The 16,966-nt window shown below is 52.8% G+C and overlaps 2 long non-coding RNA genes across 2 annotated transcripts; both read right to left on the bottom strand.

Annotated features, from left to right (window-relative positions):
- Positions 1–1,232: 1,232 nt before the first annotated feature.
- Positions 1,233–12,286, bottom strand: LOC127463127 (uncharacterized). The gene is made up of 8 exons (XR_007900659.1): positions 11,467–12,286; positions 10,735–10,997; positions 8,462–9,220; positions 8,011–8,140; positions 7,400–7,529; positions 5,075–5,832; positions 4,624–4,753; positions 1,233–2,167 (listed from the first exon to the last, which is right to left on the bottom strand). It is a non-coding gene; the product is annotated as an uncharacterized LOC127463127 (long non-coding RNA).
- Positions 12,287–13,691: 1,405 nt separating this feature from the next.
- LOC127463130 (uncharacterized) lies at positions 13,692–16,092 on the bottom strand. The gene is made up of 3 exons (XR_007900663.1): positions 16,023–16,092; positions 14,845–14,970; positions 13,692–14,015 (listed from the first exon to the last, which is right to left on the bottom strand). It is a non-coding gene; the product is annotated as an uncharacterized LOC127463130 (long non-coding RNA).
- Between the last annotated feature and the right edge of the window lie 874 nt (positions 16,093–16,966).

Raw genomic sequence — 16,966 nt, 5'->3', positions numbered from 1 at the left:
CAAATCACCTCAAAAACTAACTCCAAATTGGCCCAAAACCTGACCTAAAAATGCAAAAAACCCCCCCCAAAACTGACCCAAAATGATACAAAATCAGCCCCAGATATGACCAGAAACTGACCCCAAAACCCCAAAACACTGACACCAAGACTCACCCAAATCTCCCCAAAAAAATGACCCAAAAGTCAGCCCAATCACCCCAAAAAATGACCAGAAACTGACCCAAAATTACCACAAAAATAAACCCAAAACTCACCCAAATCATCCCGAAAAATGACCAGAAACTGACCCAAATCTCCCCCAAAAATGACCAGAAACTCACTAAAAATAACCCCCAAAAATGATCAGAAACTGACACAAATCTCCCCAACAAATGACCCAAACTTTATTTCTTTTCTTAGCAACAAATCCCTTCCTTTGCTCCCCTCTGGCCCTGCCCACACGGCCCCAGTTCAGCTCTCAGTGAGTTCTTGCTTCTAGGCAGCGACTCCTCTGCCTCTTGCTGGGGCGGCAGCAGCTCCTGTGCCGGCAGGGAGAGGGACCCCGAGCCAGGAGAGGGACCCCGAGCCACGAGAGGGACCCCGAGCCAGGAGAGGGACCCCGAGCCAGGAGAGGGACCCCGAGCCAGGAGAGGGACCCCGAGCCACGAGAGGGACCCCGAGCCACGAGAGGGACCCCGAGCCACGAGAGGGACCCCGAGCCACGAGAGGGACCCCGAGCCACGAGAGGGACCCCAGAGCCCCTACAGAGACCCCAGAGCCATTATAGGGACCCCAGAGCCACGATAGAAACCCCAGAGTCCCTACAGAGACCCCAGAGCCATTATAGGGACCCCAGAGCCACGATAGAAACCCCAGAGTCCCTACAGAGACCCCAGAGCCATTATAGGGACCCCAGAGCCCTCCAGAGCCCCTATAGAGACCCCAGAGCCCCTATAGAGACCCCAGAGCCATTACAGGGACCCCAGAGCCCTCCAGAGCCCCTTGCTGGGTCACAGCCCCTCTTCTCCCGCCCAAACCCACCTTTCTGGCTGCAGCTGCTTTTCTTCTCTGGCTCCCCCTTCCTTCCCCAGGGAGCTTTGCCTTGTTCTTTGGCCAGGCTCCAGCTGCAGCTCAAGGGCAAAGCTGCAACTACAATTCCCCCTTCGGGTTTTTCACCTGAAAAACAAAGGCTTGGGCCAAACTCTGACCAGTCACTCGCTGAACACGAGACATCAAACAGGGCACACAGAATAAAATGCATCCAACTCTAAATCATGTTACAATGACTGTCCACCCCAATCCAGCACTGACATTAAAAACCTTCAAGCAATCAAAAAGACCTCCAAACATCCCTTAGATAGAGAAAAGCACACCAGGAACGAATGCAAAAAGAAAAATTCCAAACAATGCTCAATTAAATAACCATGGACTGATATAAAACATGTTTAGGGAACTTAAACCACTTCTTCCCATTATTCTCCATCAGAAATTACCCTTATTTAAGTTCTCCTTTTAACACTTCATTAAAACTGACTTATTAGGAAATGGTTTGAACCAAACTTCATAACTTGATGACTCCAGGGTTTGTGCTCCTTGACTTTGGCCTGAAGGGGTTTGGAACACAGGCTTTGTTCTGGAGAGCTTTTCCCCAATCTACAAACCCTTCTGCAAATGGGACTCCCTTCCCTCAGGGTTCGGTGGCCTCTGGTTTTCCTGAAGGCTGGGGGGGATCTGGGAGCCAAATCCCAAGGGATCCAGCCCAGCTCTGCACACACACACACACACATTTCCAGCTGGTCACAGTCTCACGGGGGCCACCACCACTCAGCACATTTGCACACAAACAGCCCTCTGAGTTCCTGGCACTGGGTCTGATGGACTAAGAAATGATCAGTCTGGTGGTTTGCCCTCAGAGGAGTAAGATCCAATGATGCATTTCTATTTTCATGACAATATAACCTGGAAAACACAAACATATTTCTGCTTCATGTGCAATTTAAAATTCAAAGACACAGAAACATTCCTAGAGTTCAAGTCCCCAGGTTTGGTTCCAAATGTCACTCGGTCCCCCTGGGACAAGAACAGTGGCACACACGGACTCAACAGCCCTGCACAAGCCCAGGAGTGGGGGGGAAATATCCTTGAGAGCACTGCTGCATTTCAAAAAGAAGTCAGTCACATCAACTCTGTAACAAATAAAAAAGAGAAGCCAAAATAAATAACTGTAGACAGGGTATACCAATAAGAAAAAACTAAGAATAAAGGCATCTATTTGAAGTACAAAGAGTTTGGGAGACACCATTTGTTTGCCACAAAGCCTTTATTTTGTTGGCTCTTCTATAGTTAGAACCCAAACCTTACCCTCCCACAAAAAGCAGAAAACCTCTTCAGAGAGTTAGGAGATGGAGTCAGTTTGGATTAATGGGAAGAACATCTCTGGAGACAAAATAAAGCAGAGAAAATAACCCCATCCTCAACAACAGAGCTGCCTCCCCACTGCCTGCCCCTGGACACTTGCTCTGGGGGTGACAGAGCCTGAAGTCTCCTGCCTAGTCCTGGGCAATACTTCCTGGGGACCACAGCACCACTGAGTTCCTAAAAATATCACAGGTTGGGCAGGTGCTTGGATTTTGTCTGGATTAACTCCCCTTCTTCCTTTCCAGGTGCTGCCCTACTCATTGTAATGGTGCTTGTACTCCCTGAGCCATTCCCTCCCCCATCCAACCATCCCTTGTGCCCTCTCTGACAAGGACAGTGGGTCCAGGTGTTCTGCCACGCTCCCAGGGCACAGGGGGGGACTGTGGAGCCACCCTCGAGGGGGGAAACGTGCCCTGCCTGCCCTGCCCAGGGAAAGGGAACTGCCCCAGTGCTCCCCAGCACAAGGCACCCTTGGAAATATCCACTGCAATGGGACACTCAGGGACAGCAACAAGCACTGCACGAGGCTGCTCTGGCACAGGGCCAATTTTAGCCTCAGCTTTTCTCTGGACCACTTCACTTTGTTTGCCACCTCATCCTGCAGTCAGAACTTGCTGTCCTTGCAACCTTTCAGGGTGACCAAAAATGAGAGAGGCCTCTGCTCCAGCACCCACAAGGGCCTGATCCATCTGACAGGATCCATTTTTCCAGGGAATTCAAAGCTCCACCTGAGGACTAGGGTCTTTTCTCACCCATCCCTGTGCTGCAGCTTGGCCTCCATCTCACTGTGCTTTCAGTTCCCTCCATGGTTGAACACTGGCAGCCCCGGCCCTGGGCGGAGCTCGGCATCCTGATCCCATCCCTCCTGGCCCCCGGAACCGCTGACTCAGCAATGGGGGGCCCTCCATTGCCAAGGGCACGGGCCCGTTGGGGCTCACGGGGGGAGCAGGAGGGCGAAGGCTCCAGCCCTGCTGCTACAACCTTCCACCACTACAGCCAACAGAGGAGCCTCTCCAGCCCTGCCTCCCAAGGCATCCTCAACAAACCCAGCCCAGCTCCACAGGACAAACTGCTCCCTGTCTGCCCAGGCCAGTCTAATCCCAGAGGCTCCCAGGGTCATGCAAAACAACTGCCCAGGAGATCAGAGACCCCAGTCCATCTCTTCCTAGCACAGGTTTGGGTTAGTTTGGCAAACAGACCAACTGAGGAATTCCCCAATGTTTTCCCAGTTTGACCCCTGTCACACCAATCACCTTAACACTGCCAGTCCATAATTCTCCCTCTCTTGGGTTAAGGACTGAGCAAGTTGGACCTGTGTCTGAGCAGGACATGTGCAAACCAAATGCTGGGGACTGGAACACACACCTGGCACTCCTGCAGCTCTCACAGTCACATTCCAGAGAAAACAGCCAATTGCACCCTCACTGCTCATTTCTTAATCCCAATCCCACACTTGTTTGGCACTTGGAGCACCGCTTTTAGAACCCAATTACAGCCCATTAGAGAGCTCCATGTCTAGCAGGGACAGGGACCCCTGGGATACTCTCAGCAATGCCTGAATCCATGGCAGGGACCTTGCTTTGAGCTCCCCAGGGCCGGGCACCCCGAGGATCTCCCCGAATAATCCTTTCGGTGCGCGCTGGAGTCCTCGGGGTGCCCCAACCCGGGGGGCACCAACAGCACTGTCCCTCCAGGGGGCCAATTTGGTCCTAAACTGCAGGGGGATCTTGCCTGTGTCCCAGACTGGTCCGGAGATCTGAGGCCCTTCCCGAGAAAATCTCGGTGCCGGCGTGAAGGGCCAGAGATCCCTTGGAGCCACGGGAGAGCAGGCACAGAGTCCCTCCTGGGGGGCAATTTGCCTGCCTGAAATCAGCTCTTCAAAGGAGCCTCTAAGACTCAGCTGGTGACTTTTAGAAGCCAGGCATTCCTTGCTTACAACACCCTGCCATGATCCCAGCCCCACGGGGGTCCTGGCAATCCGCTCCCAAAGGGCACACGGAGGGGTCTCCACTGCAGCTGATGGGAGGGGTCAGCATTACAGGAGGGCTCATTTTCCTTCCCTGCATTCCTGTTCCACATTCAGGACATTTCCCAACACTTATCACCATACACAACTACCCTTAGAAGGTTTCCAAGGGGCTTCACCGAGGGCCTTCCCAGGTCTGCTCTGTCTGGAGCCCTCCAAGTCCTCAGTGCCTGCCTGAGGAACCTCAACACAACTCACCTGCTTACACAGCAACTTGGTGCTGCTTGCCTGCTGCCTCACTTCCCTTCTTCCTTCTTTCTTCACCTCCCTTGCTTGGTCCCTTTCAATCCCTGGGCTCAGCTCTGTGCACTTTCCAGGCTCCATCCCACTGCAAAAAGGATTAGCCCTTGTTACATCTCAACACTCAGAGAGCATTCCCCCTTTTTTCTTAACACTGGGCCATCAGGCCAGGGTCTCATTATTTAAAGCACAGTTTGACTCCTCAGTGACAACAACAGCTACAGCCCTGAATCCTAACACAGGCTGAGACACAAACACGGATGGGAACTCTTAAGGATCCACTTTGTCCTGCTCACCAATCAAAAGGAGCTTTCTGAACTCAAGAATAACAGACCCCAGGTCCTTTTACTGCAACTTTACCTGCTATAAATGTGACCCACCAGACCTGCAAAGGGCCTTCCCACTTCACCTGCAGGGCTGGCAGTGCCACCACTGGACACGGCCCCAGTGGCTGGGCAGGAACGGAGGGGCTGGGGCGTCCAATCCATCGGCCCAGGCGGCACCAGGAGTTCCTGCAGTTCCTGAGGGGAGAGCCTCAAGCCAACAAAGGATTAGGAAGAATATTTTAAACTTCAATGTGTCTATCTCCTGGAATATGGGGACTTTGATAAGTCCTACTGGTGCAACAAGGACACACTCAAGGCTATCTATTAAAAGGATCTACCAGCACTCAAAAGCTACCACTGTCCTTCTGTCAGGGGGAACGCAGCAAACTCTCTTTGCCAGGAGCCTCCAGGAGGACTTCCAGCTTTTGGGGCTCCCTTTTAACCATTTTTCCCATAACTGGAGCTGGGACTATCACCTGCCCTACAGGGGGAACAGCCCACAAAGTTCACCATCAGGGATGCCATTAACTGAAAGTCCCTTCTCAGGGGGGTCACTGCACACCTTGGCCTTTGTTTGCCCTCCCCACCAAAGATGCTTCCAACAGTTCTGACACATCTGGCAGACCCAGAGCTCTCCTCAGGGAATGCTTCAGCTGCTTAAAGGCTGCCCTTGCACCATCTATTCAAAAAGTCGCCATAACAGTCTTACCACACATCCCGAGGGAGCAATGCAGAGTCCAGCCCGTCCCACCATTCCCAGCAAGGCAGTTCATGGGCTGTCTGGGGCTCAGGGAGGAGTCACGGGGCTTCTCTTCTTCCTGCCTGCTTGCCCCATTTTCTCCTGCAAAAGCAAAGCTTTCTTGGCTTTCCTTGCTCAAGGAGATGCAAAGGCCATCTTTTAAATCCAATACTGGAAACTCCTCCAGGTTGTCATTCAAGGTGCTTCTCTCAGGTCCTGCACTAATCAATCATCTTGTCCACTGGTTTTCTTGGCAGGTTCTTGCATTCACGTCCTACAAGCAAACCAGGAGGAGCCAATTTAGCTGTTCCTGCAACCAATCCAGTCTGGCATTCTGATTTTAAAGGATACTGGGTTGGCCTTACCCATAGAGATCCCACATCAGGGGTAATACCTACAGGTTCTGCCCTCTTCCACTCTCCTGCAGCTCCACTGGCCCACACCACAGGAACAACTGCAGCTGCCACTTCAGTCAGGGCCTTGCTGCTGACAGGAGTTATTCCCTGCACAACAAGAGCTGCTGCTTGGACACATTTAGTTTCAGCAATTACAGTGTCAAGAGCCCCAGTTTTCAATTCCATTTCTGCCTCAACTTTTCCAGCCCATCACTTCCTAGCAGAGGTTTGGGTGAGTTTGGCAAAAACACAAACTGAGGAATTCCCCAATGTTTTCCCAGTTTGACCCCTGTCACACCAATCACCTTAACACTGCCAGTCCATAATTCTCATTCTGCTGTGTTCAGGACTGAGGAAATTGTACTTGTGTCTGAGCAGGACATGTGCAAACCAAATGCTGGGGACTGGAACACACACCTGGCACTCCTGCAGCTCTCACAGTCACATTCCAGAGAAAACAGCCAATTGCACCCTCACTGCTCATTTCTTAATCCCAATCCCACACTTCTTTGGCACTTGGAGCACCACTTTTAGAACCCAATTACAGCCCATTAGAGAGCTCCCTGTCTAGCAGGGACAGGGACCCCTGGGATACTCTCAGCAATGCCTGAATCCATGGCAGGGACCTTGCTTTGAGCTCCCCAGGGCCGGGCACCCCGAGGATCTCCCCGAATAATCCTTTCGGTGCGCGCTGGAGTCCTCGGGGTGCCCCAACCCGGGGGGCACCAACAGCACTGTCCCTCCAGGGGCCAATTTGGTCCCAAAATGCAGGGGGATCTTGCCTGTGTCCCAGACTGGTCCGGAGATCTGAGGCCCTTCCCGAGAAAATCTCGGTGCCGGCGTGAAGGGCCAGAGATCCCTTGGAGCCACGGGAGAGCAGGCACAGAGTCCCTCCTGGGGGGCAATTCTGCTGCCTGAACTCAGCTCTTCAAAGGAGCCTCTAAGACTCAGCTGGTGACTTTTAGAAGCCAGGCATTCCTTGCTTACAACACCCTGCCATGATCCCAGCCCCACGGGGGTCCTGGCAATCCGCTCCCAAAGGGCACACGGAGGGGTCTCCACTGCAGCTGATGGGAGGGGTCAGCATGACAGGAGGGTTCATTTTCCTTCCCTGCATTCCTGTTGCACATTCAGGACACTCCCAACACCTGTTCCCATCTACACAAACCCTTATAAGTTCTCTGAGGGGCTCCATTGGGGGTCTCTGGTGGTCACCTGTGCCTGCAGCCCCCAAAGTTCTCAGTGACCACCTTATCAACTTCAAGACAACTCACCTGGTTGTAGAGGAGCTTGGTGCTGCTTGGCTGCTGCCTCAGTTCCCTTCTTCATTCTTTCTTGACTTTGCTTGCTCAGTCCCTTTAAGTTCCTTGGCTCAGCTCCATGCACTTTCTAGGGAACATCCCACTGCAAAAACTACCAGTTCTTGGTACATCTCCTAACTCAGATATCAGGGAGTGAGGCAGAAATCAACTCATCCAGGGCACTGCCTCCAAATATTGGGACAAAAACACCATAACATTCCATGGCTCCCCTTGGCAAATCAACCCCAAACTGCTCAGACACAAACAACACCCTGCACACTACAACAATCTGGCACTGCTGGTTCAACCCGGCCAAGTCAGTTGGGAAACGACACAAGGTCAACTTCCTTCCAAGTTTCAGTTATGACACAAAAGTCAGGGAGATCACAGACTCCCCCACAGAGTTTTACTCTGAGGAGAGAAGGAAACCAAAGCCATCCCCAGGGCTGCAATAGCTCAGGCTCCCCAAAAGGCCCAGGGGCTTCAGGTTTCTGAGGGGCTTCACCGAGGGCCTTCCCAGGTCTGCTCTGTCTGGAGCCCTCCAAGTCCTCAGTGCCTGCCTGAGGAACCTCAACACAACTCACCTGCTTACACAGCAACTTGGTGCTGCTTGCCTGCTGCCTCACTTCCCTTCTTCCTTCTTTCTTCACCTCCCTTGCTTGGTCCCTTTCAATCCCTGGGCTCAGCTCTGTGCACTTTCCAGGCTCCATCCCACTGCAAAAAGGATTAGCCCTTGTTACATCTCAACACTCAGAGAGCATTCCACCTTTTGCCTTGACACTGGGCCATCAGGCCAGGGTCTCATTATTTAAAGCACAGTTTGACTCCTCAGTGACAACAACAGCTACAGCCCTGAATCCTAACACAGGCTGAGACACAAACACGGATGGGAACTCTTAAGGATCCACTTTGTCCTGCTCACCAATCAAAAGGAGCTTTCTGAACTCAAGAATAACAGACCCCAGGTCCTTTTACTGCAACTTTACCTGCTATAAATGTGACCCACCAGACCTGCAAAGGGCCTTCCCACTTCACCTGCAGGGCTGGCAGTGCCACCACTGGACACGGCCCCAGTGGCTGGGCAGGAACGGAGGGGCTGGGGCGTCCAATCCATCGGCCCAGGCGGCACCAGGAGTTCCTGCAGTTCCTGAGGGGAGAGCCTCAAGCCAACAAAGGATTAGGAAGAATATTTTAAACTTCAATGTGTCTATCTCCTGGAATATGGGGACTTTGATAAGTCCTACTGGTGCAACAAGGACACACTCAAGGCTATCTATTAAAAGGATCTACCAGCACTCAAAAGCTACCACTGTCCTTCTGTCAGGGGGAACGCAGCAAACTCTCTTTGCCAGGAGCCTCCAGGAGGACTTCCAGCTTTTGGGGCTCCCTTTTAACCATTTTTCCCATAACTGGAGCTGGGACTATCACCTGCCCTACAGGGGGAACAGCCCACAAAGTTCACCATCAGGGATGCCATTAACTGAATGTCCCTTCTCAGGGGGGGTCACTGCACACCTTGGCCTTTGTTTGCCCTCCCCACCAAAGATGCTTCCAACAGTTCTGACACATCTGGCAGACCCAGAGCTCTCCTCAGGGAATGCTTCAGCTGCTTAAAGGCTGCCCTTGCACCATCTATTCAAAAAGTCGCCATAACAGTCTTACCACACATCCCGAGGGAGCAATGCAGAGTCCAGCCCGTCCCACCATTCCCAGCAAGGCAGTTCATGGGCTGTCTGGGGCTCAGGGAGGAGTCACGGGGCTTCTCTTCTTCCTGCCTGCTTGCCCCATTTTCTCCTGCAAAAGCAAAGCTTTCTTGGCTTTCCTTGCTCAAGGAGATGCAAAGGCCATCTTTTAAATCCAATACTGGAAACTCCTCCAGGTTGTCATTCAAGGTGCTTCTCTCAGGTCCTGCACTAATCAATCATCTTGTCCACTGGTTTTCTTGGCAGGTTCTTGCATTCACGTCCTACAAGCAAACCAGGAGGAGCCAATTTAGCTGTTCCTGCAACCAATCCAGTCTGGCATTCTGATTTTAAAGGATACTGGGTTGGCCTTACCCATAGAGATCCCACATCAGGGGTAATACCTACAGGTTCTGCCCTCTTCCACTCTCCTGCAGCTCCACTGGCCCATACCACAGGAACAACTGCAGCTGCCACTTCAGTCAGGGCCTTGCTGCTGACAGGAGTTATTCCCTGCACAACAAGAGCTGCTGCTTGGACACATTTAGTTTCAGCAATTACAGTGTCAAGAGCCCCAGTTTTCAATTCCATTTCTGCCTCAACTTTTCCAGCCCATCACTTCCTAGCAGAGGTTTGGGTGAGTTTGGCAAAAACACAAACTGAGGAATTCCCCAATGTTTTCCCAGTTTGACCCCTGTCACACCAATCACCTTAACACTGCCAGTCCATAATTCTCATTCTGCTGTGTTCAGGACTGAGGAAATTGTACTTGTGTCTGAGCAGGACATGTGCAAACCAAATGCTGGGGACTGGAACACACACCTGGCACTCCTGCAGCTCTCACAGTCACATTCCAGAGAAAACAGCCAATTGCACCCTCACTGCTCATTTCTTAATCCCAATCCCACACTTCTTTGGCACTTGGAGCACCACTTTTAGAACCCAATTACAGCCCATTAGAGAGCTCCCTGTCTAGCAGGGACAGGGACCCCTGGGATACTCTCAGCACTGCCTGAATCCATGGCAGGGACCTTGCTTTGAGCTCCCCAGGGCCGGGCACCCCGAGGATCTCCCCGAATAATCCTTTCGGTGCGCGCTGGAGTCCTCGGGGTGCCCCAACCCGGGGGGCACCAACAGCACTGTCCCTCCAGGGGCCAATTTGGTCCCAAAATGCAGGGGGATCTTGCCTGTGTCCCAGACTGGTCCGGGGATCTGAGGCCCTTCCCGAGAAAATCTCGGTGCCGGCGTGAAGGGTCAGAGATCCCTTGGAGCCACGGGAGAGCAGGCACAGAGTCCCTCCTGGGGGGGGCAATTTGCCTGCCTGAAAACAGCTCTTCAAAGGAGCCTCTAAGACTCAGCTGGTGACTTTTAGAAGCCAGGCATTCCTATACACTGTGAGATATTTTAAGGCTTATCTGACTGAAAAGCATAAAGCTTTTATCATGGACACCTGACCTCCCACAGACAGCTCCTTTCCCCTTTCAGTACAAAATTATTTTCATGGAATCACTCAATAGGAAGTGCCCAGGAACCCCAGACTGTTCTTTCCAGAACAGAAAATAAACAGAAGAACGGAGTTTTGCACAAGTGTAACATACTCCAGAACAGACCTGACTTTAGTTTTACCCTTTGTGTTCAAATATTCCATAGAAAAGCTCCAGCAGAAGAGCTGGTACATTCCCAAGAGTATCCTGGAAGTCCCTTTCACGAGGGCTGGAGGAAAATCGCAGTTGTATGAGTCCCTTGTGCCTGCAGATGCCTGGGGATCCTCTCCATCCACCTCGTGCTCTCCCAACAGCAGAAAGGGTGCTGAGACAGGAGGAAGGAAACCTTTAGCATAAAGCTGGGGAGGAATATAAAGCTTCCTTTCCTGGGGAGCTTTGCGAAGTCTGCAACGAGAAAGGGAAAATTTGCATCTCCTTTGGTACACGTGTCAACAGAGACTGAGACTTTTTGCCTTTTTCAGACAACCGTGCCCCTTTTGGCTCCCTGGCAGCTCCAATGGCACCAGAACCCCCCTTCCTGCACACCCACGGCTGTCACACACAGGCACCCACACACCTTTGCTCCAGCCCACACGTGGCCAGCATCTCCCCACCCTAGACATCCCAAGGTCAGTAGTTTTGCTAGAGAGCACAGCAACCCCCCTGTCCTCGCAAACTGCCTCCCTGCAAAAAAGGAATCGTTTTCCTGGACATTTCTCCCACAGTCAAGGTCTTTTCAAACTGCTGTCGTGCCACCAAACCTGCTCAGGGTCCCTCCCGGCTTCTGCCTGTCCTTGCATTTAAAGGCATAGGCACATTCTATCTTCCAACAGCAAACCCAGCTCCTCACGGGCAGTAGAAGCCCTGCTCTTACCTGGACAGACTGCCGGGCTCGGCACAGCTGTGGCTCATGGAGCAGCTTCCCAAGGCCGTTCTCTCTCCCAGCAGGAAGCACAACTCGCCTCCACACCAGGGGAAACCACGAGCGAGGCTGCAAATGGACACAGAACGAGCAAAAAGCATTAACGCAGCACCAAAAAACCAAGTTAAAGCAGTCTTTGCCTCATAACCCTGCACGGGGAAAGGGTTTGGGATCCCAAAGCAAACCCTCAGACACCCAGAGAGCACAGGACCCACAGCCATGCCACGGCTCTCCCCGGGGGCACCCGGCAGGTAAGGGGCTTACCCGGGCCCCGCCGCCCAGCACAAGGCGCCCCTAAACGCCCCCGGCTGCCCCGGTGCACAAACCCAGCGGCCAAGGCGCTCTCCCCTCCGCAGCCCGGGCAGCAGCGGGGCCACACCCTCAGCCCCCACACACAACCGCCCCCACCTGCCCCGCCGGCCCTTTATACCGCGGGCTGGCAGCGCTGCCCAATCAGCACTCGAGCGCCTCCGCCCAATCCCAGCCCGCCTGGCCCTGCGGCCCCGCCCCGCCCGCTCAGCCCGGCCCCGGCCCTCGGCGCGGCCCCGGCCCCCGTTCCCTCCGCGCGGCTCCCGCCGCAGCCCCGGCGGGCTGAAAGCCCAGAGCCAACGGGAACTCCAGCCAGCTGCAGGCAGATGTTACTCTGTCCCAGTTTGCCAGGGGTGGGCACGAAGGGGCCCTTCCCCGTTCGGAAGTGGAAGTTGTCCCCTGTGCACAGCCCGCTCTGATCCTCGGCCTCGTGGGAGCCAATTCCCTTGTCCCAGCCCACTTCCTGCAGAGAAGAAAGGGAAAGATTGCACAGAAGGGAGACATTCTTCCCTGGGAGGGTGGGGAGGTGGCCTGGCACAGAGAAGTTGTGGCTGCCCCATCCCTGCAAGTGGCCAAGGCCAGGCTGGAGGTCTATTAGAAGGTGTCCCTGCCTGGGGCAGGGGGTGGAAGGAGATGATCCCTGAGATCCTTTCCAACCCAAACCACTCCAGGATCCCAGGATGATTCCATGCTCTCTCTCTGCATTTCTTTGGCATCATTTCCTCTCAAAAACAACATCTGCGATTTAGTTGATTGCTAAAGCCATCATTTTAAAATCATCTCAGGAATCCAAAGGGACTGGAAAACACTTCATTAAAACTGACTTATTAGGAAATGGTTTGAACCAAGAGAATTAAAATCAGGACAAGAGCCTTAAAAAAATTAAATTTAGGAGAAGAGCCTTAAAAAAATTAAAATCAGGACAAGAGCCTTCAAAAAATTAAAATCAGGACAAGAGCCTTAAAAAAATTAAAATGAGGACAAGAGCCCAAGAGAATTAAAATCAGGAGAAATTCACGTTATTCCCCCCCCGCACACCCCGGGACAGACGGGAGGCCGCGAGTCCCGCCCTGCCGCCGGAACCGGCCCTTAACTCGAGCAGGGCGCGCTGCACCGGCACGAGAGCCACTGCGCATGCGTCGCCGGTCCCTCTCCTGCCTGCCCTTACTTACCACGTGATCGCCGGCGTCTTGCCAACGACTGCGCATGCGCACCCCCCCACCCCGCCGCCCGACCGCCCGGCTTCGCTTTCTTACTGCGGCTCCCCCTCCACTTTTCCGGCTCCCTGGGGTTCCCTCACCCACATTTCGGGGTCCCCTTCTCACATTTTAGGGGTGATGACCCCGCAATTTACGGTTCGGGGGGGGGGGGAGGAGAGGAAACGGGGTGCCCAAGAAGGGGTTTCTTTTTTTTTTTTTTCTCTCTTATTTCATTTTCATTTTATTTCCTTTTTAGTTTTTTTGCCTTTTTTTTAAATTTTCTTTTTTATATTTCCTTCTTTACTTCGTTTATTTTTTATTCTCTTTATTTTTCATTTTCTCTCCCAGTGCTCCCCAGTAACACCCAGTGCTCCCCAACAACCCTCAGTAACACCCAGTGCTCCCCAGTACACCCCAGTAACACCCAGTGCTCCTGAACAACCCCCAGTAACACCCAGTGCTCCCCAAAAATTGACCCAAAACCGACCCAAATCACCCCAAAAGCTGACCCAAAACTGACCCCAAAACCTGACCCCAATCATCCCAAAAGCTGACCCAAAACTGACCCCAATCATCCCAAAAGCTGACCCAAATCACCCCAAACAATGACCCCAAACTGACCCCAAAAACTGACCCAAATCATCCCCAAAACTGACCCAAAACTCTGCATTTCTTTGGCATCATTTCCTCTCAAAAACAACATCTGCGATTTAGTTGATTGCTAAAGCCATCATTTTAAAATCATCCCAGGAATCCAAAGGGACTGGAAAACACACAGAAATCATTCCTGCACCCACCAAAGCATTAGGAATTGGAACCCGATTCCCTCATCTCTCTCCTTGTTCTTCTTGGCTGGAAAACCTGATGATCCCCACTGGCTGTTTTTAGGCTGCTTTTCTTCCACAGCTCCTTTCCTCCCGGCTGAAACCTCCTGGCATCTTCAGGCCTTATCTGGAGGGAAGCCCCTCTGAAGTATTTCCTCTCGTGGCAATTCTGTGGGATGAAGAAGTAAAAAAAGCACATCAAGAGCTCCTTCTACCCCCTTCCCTCGCAAACACCCTCCCAGCTTGTCCTTGGCAGCTCCATCCCCCCGGCAGCGGCACCCGACGCTTCGGCTCCGCTGGGAAAGGGACAGCAAGTGCAGAAGCAAGTTCAGGTCTGGGCAGGGGCTCCCTGGGGAACGGCACTTCAGTGCTTTAGTCCGTGGCCTTTCCTGCTGCCCTCCCTCCTGGAGGCAGAGGATGACCCGTCCCTTGTTTCTCCCACGCTGGCAGACCCAGGTCCTGCTCCTTTGGCCCCACTTTTCTTAGCAGACCCGGCATCATTTCCCAGGGTCCCCAGGAAACTTCTGCACTTGACCCACTGCTAAGTGCAGAGCACAGGGCGAGGGAAGGCCAAATTTCTCGGCACCCACCCCCTGGAATTTCCCTCCTCCGCAGCACGCTCCCGTTCCCGCTGTCTCTGGAGGTGCCCGCACGAGTCCTCCTTCTCCCAGCACCTCAGAGAATGTCCTTTTCACCCAGGTCCTGCTTACCGTCGTCCAACAAAACACGCTGACAACATTTTTCACGATGCCAGTGGAGAGCTATTAGAGCACACTGCACAGGGAAGCTGAGCCTGCCCCATCCCTGCAAGTGTTCCAGGCCAGGCTGGACGGGACTCGCAGCAACCGGGGACAGTGGAAGGTGTCCCTGCCCACGGAAGACAGGCTGGCCTTTGAAGGTCCCCTTCAAACCAAATCGCTCTGGGATTCCCCTCCAAAATCACTCCCAAAGAGACACAGCAACCAAAGCAGAGGGACTGCACTCCCAGCTTTTCTTACCTGCAGGCACACACAGCACAGCACGTTGGACATAAAAGCCACAGGGTTAGTCCTGCCAGAGGCGTCCGGCACACCCACGGCGACCGAAGGGAAAGAGGGAGCCTGGGAACACGGAGTAAAAGACACCTTAATTAGGACTACCCTGAGCCATAGCCAGGTCATTCCCACAGACAGCTTCACCGTCCAGTCGTCCAAAAAGCACTCACCGAGGCCTCAGGTAGGATGGTTCCTGACGCTGACCAGGTGAATACCTCCCTGGAAGCCCGCTCTGCTCCTGCCAGGCACTGGGGCTCACCCAGAGGGGCTTTGCCAAGCATCCAAGGGAAATTAAAATTACAGCCTGGGCAAAGGCGCTTCCCGCAGGACCGCTCCTGGCCAAGGCCACCGGTCCGTGCAAGTCAGACCACTGACCACCCAGGGCTGGGGATTTTCAGGGGCACGCTTCCAGCTTTTATTCTCCAGAAACTCCAGTTCTTCCTGGCACCGCTTGCCAGAAAGTCTTCCCCTGTTGGAAGAGGTCACTTAGTCTTTCGAGGGGCCAGATTGCCAAAGCCCGGCCAGTCCGTTCCCACGAGGAAAGGTAGCTTTGTCTTGTACAAGATACTGGGGGGGAGACACAAAAGTTTAATTTAAAAGAACTGCCTAGAATAGAAAGCAATTCAAACATAAGTCAGACAAGACTCGTGCAAAACTGAATTACATTGGACTTCAAAGGAGAATTCTTTCCCTCTGCACCTCAGAGAACCCCAATTTTCACCCAGGTCCCGCTTACCATTGTCACACAAAACGTGCTGACAAAATTTTTCAGGATGCCAGTGGAGAGATATCAGAGCACACTGCACAGGGAAGCTGAGCCTGCCCCATCCCTGCAAGTGTTCCAGGCCAGGCTGGACGGGACTCGCAGCAACCGGGGACAGTGGAAGGTGTCCCTGCCCACGGAAGACAGGCTGGCCTTTGAAGGTCCCCTTCAAACCAAATCGCTCTGGGATTCCCCTCCAAAATCACTCCCAAAGAGACACAGCAACCAAAGCAGAGGGACTGCACTCCCAGCTTTTCTTACCTGCAGGCACACACAGCACAGCACGTTGGACATAAAAGCCACAGGGTTAGTCCTGCCAGAGGCGTCCCACGGCGACCGAAGGGAAAGAGGCAGCCTGGGAACACGGAGTAAAAGACACCTTAATTAGGACTACACTGAGCCATAGCCAGGTCATTCCCACAGACAGCTTCACCGTCCAGTCCCACAAAAAGCACTGACCTCCCAGGGCCTCAGTTAGGATGGCTCCTGACGCTGACACCTCCGTTTGCCCCGGGGGGTCAAGAATAACATGCCTGGGAAGAAGTCACCCCCAACAACAAAAAGGGAAAATTAGTGAAGCACGGGGTCCTCTTCTGACTAGATTGCCACCAGCATTCCAGAGCAGATGACACGACTGTTCTGTTACAGACGAGAAAAGCCTGTTCTCCCAAACAAACAGCGAGGAGATTTATGGGCACGCCTGAAAATTTCCTGTGAGGAACTTTTTGTAACTAAGGAGCAGGTGCTGTCTTGAGTTGAAGGCATCAATTTGACAGACACTTAGGACAGCAAACTCTTCAGCAGAGCAATTAACTGCAGCCTATTTGAACAGCAGGGGAGAGAAAACGACAGTCGAAGGGAAGACAAGAAAAGCAGAACTGGAATCAGCAGACTTTTCTTCCATCTCTCCCGAGGAAGTCTAGTTTGTCTGTTCTAATAATTCTATGCCCTTTTCTACATGAAACTTAGAGCAAGGCTGAAAAAACAACTAGAAAACACGGAGAGAAGCTTTTTAGAATTTCACGTGATTTTCCCAAACCGATGCCAGAAAAGCAGAACTCGGTAGAATGTACTCACCTCGAGGCCTTTGTTCTTTTCTTCCCTAAGCTTCGTCACCTGATTGAAAAAGCAGAGTAGACTCGGTATTTAGGCTCCCAACAGGAAAACTTCCCCTTCATTTCCTAAAAGAAACTACATTAATCTGCACAGCTGCAGGCGCGTGTCCAGCTGTTAAAGCCTTTCAGCTTTTCGGAGGGTGAGAATGCCCTGCTAAGGAAGGCTGAAAACTGCTCGGAGCCTGCCCAGGTCCAAGAGCCCCTTGAT

Source organism: Manacus candei, unplaced genomic scaffold (assembly GCF_025592945.1).
Source record: "Manacus candei isolate 608988 ecotype Guabito, Panama unplaced genomic scaffold, ASM2559294v1 h1tg000150l, whole genome shotgun sequence".
In the NCBI taxonomy this organism is placed as follows: domain Eukaryota; kingdom Metazoa; phylum Chordata; class Aves; order Passeriformes; family Pipridae; genus Manacus; species Manacus candei.
The sequence above is the reverse complement of the archived record's forward strand: the minus strand, read 5'-3'. Positions and strand labels throughout refer to the sequence as shown.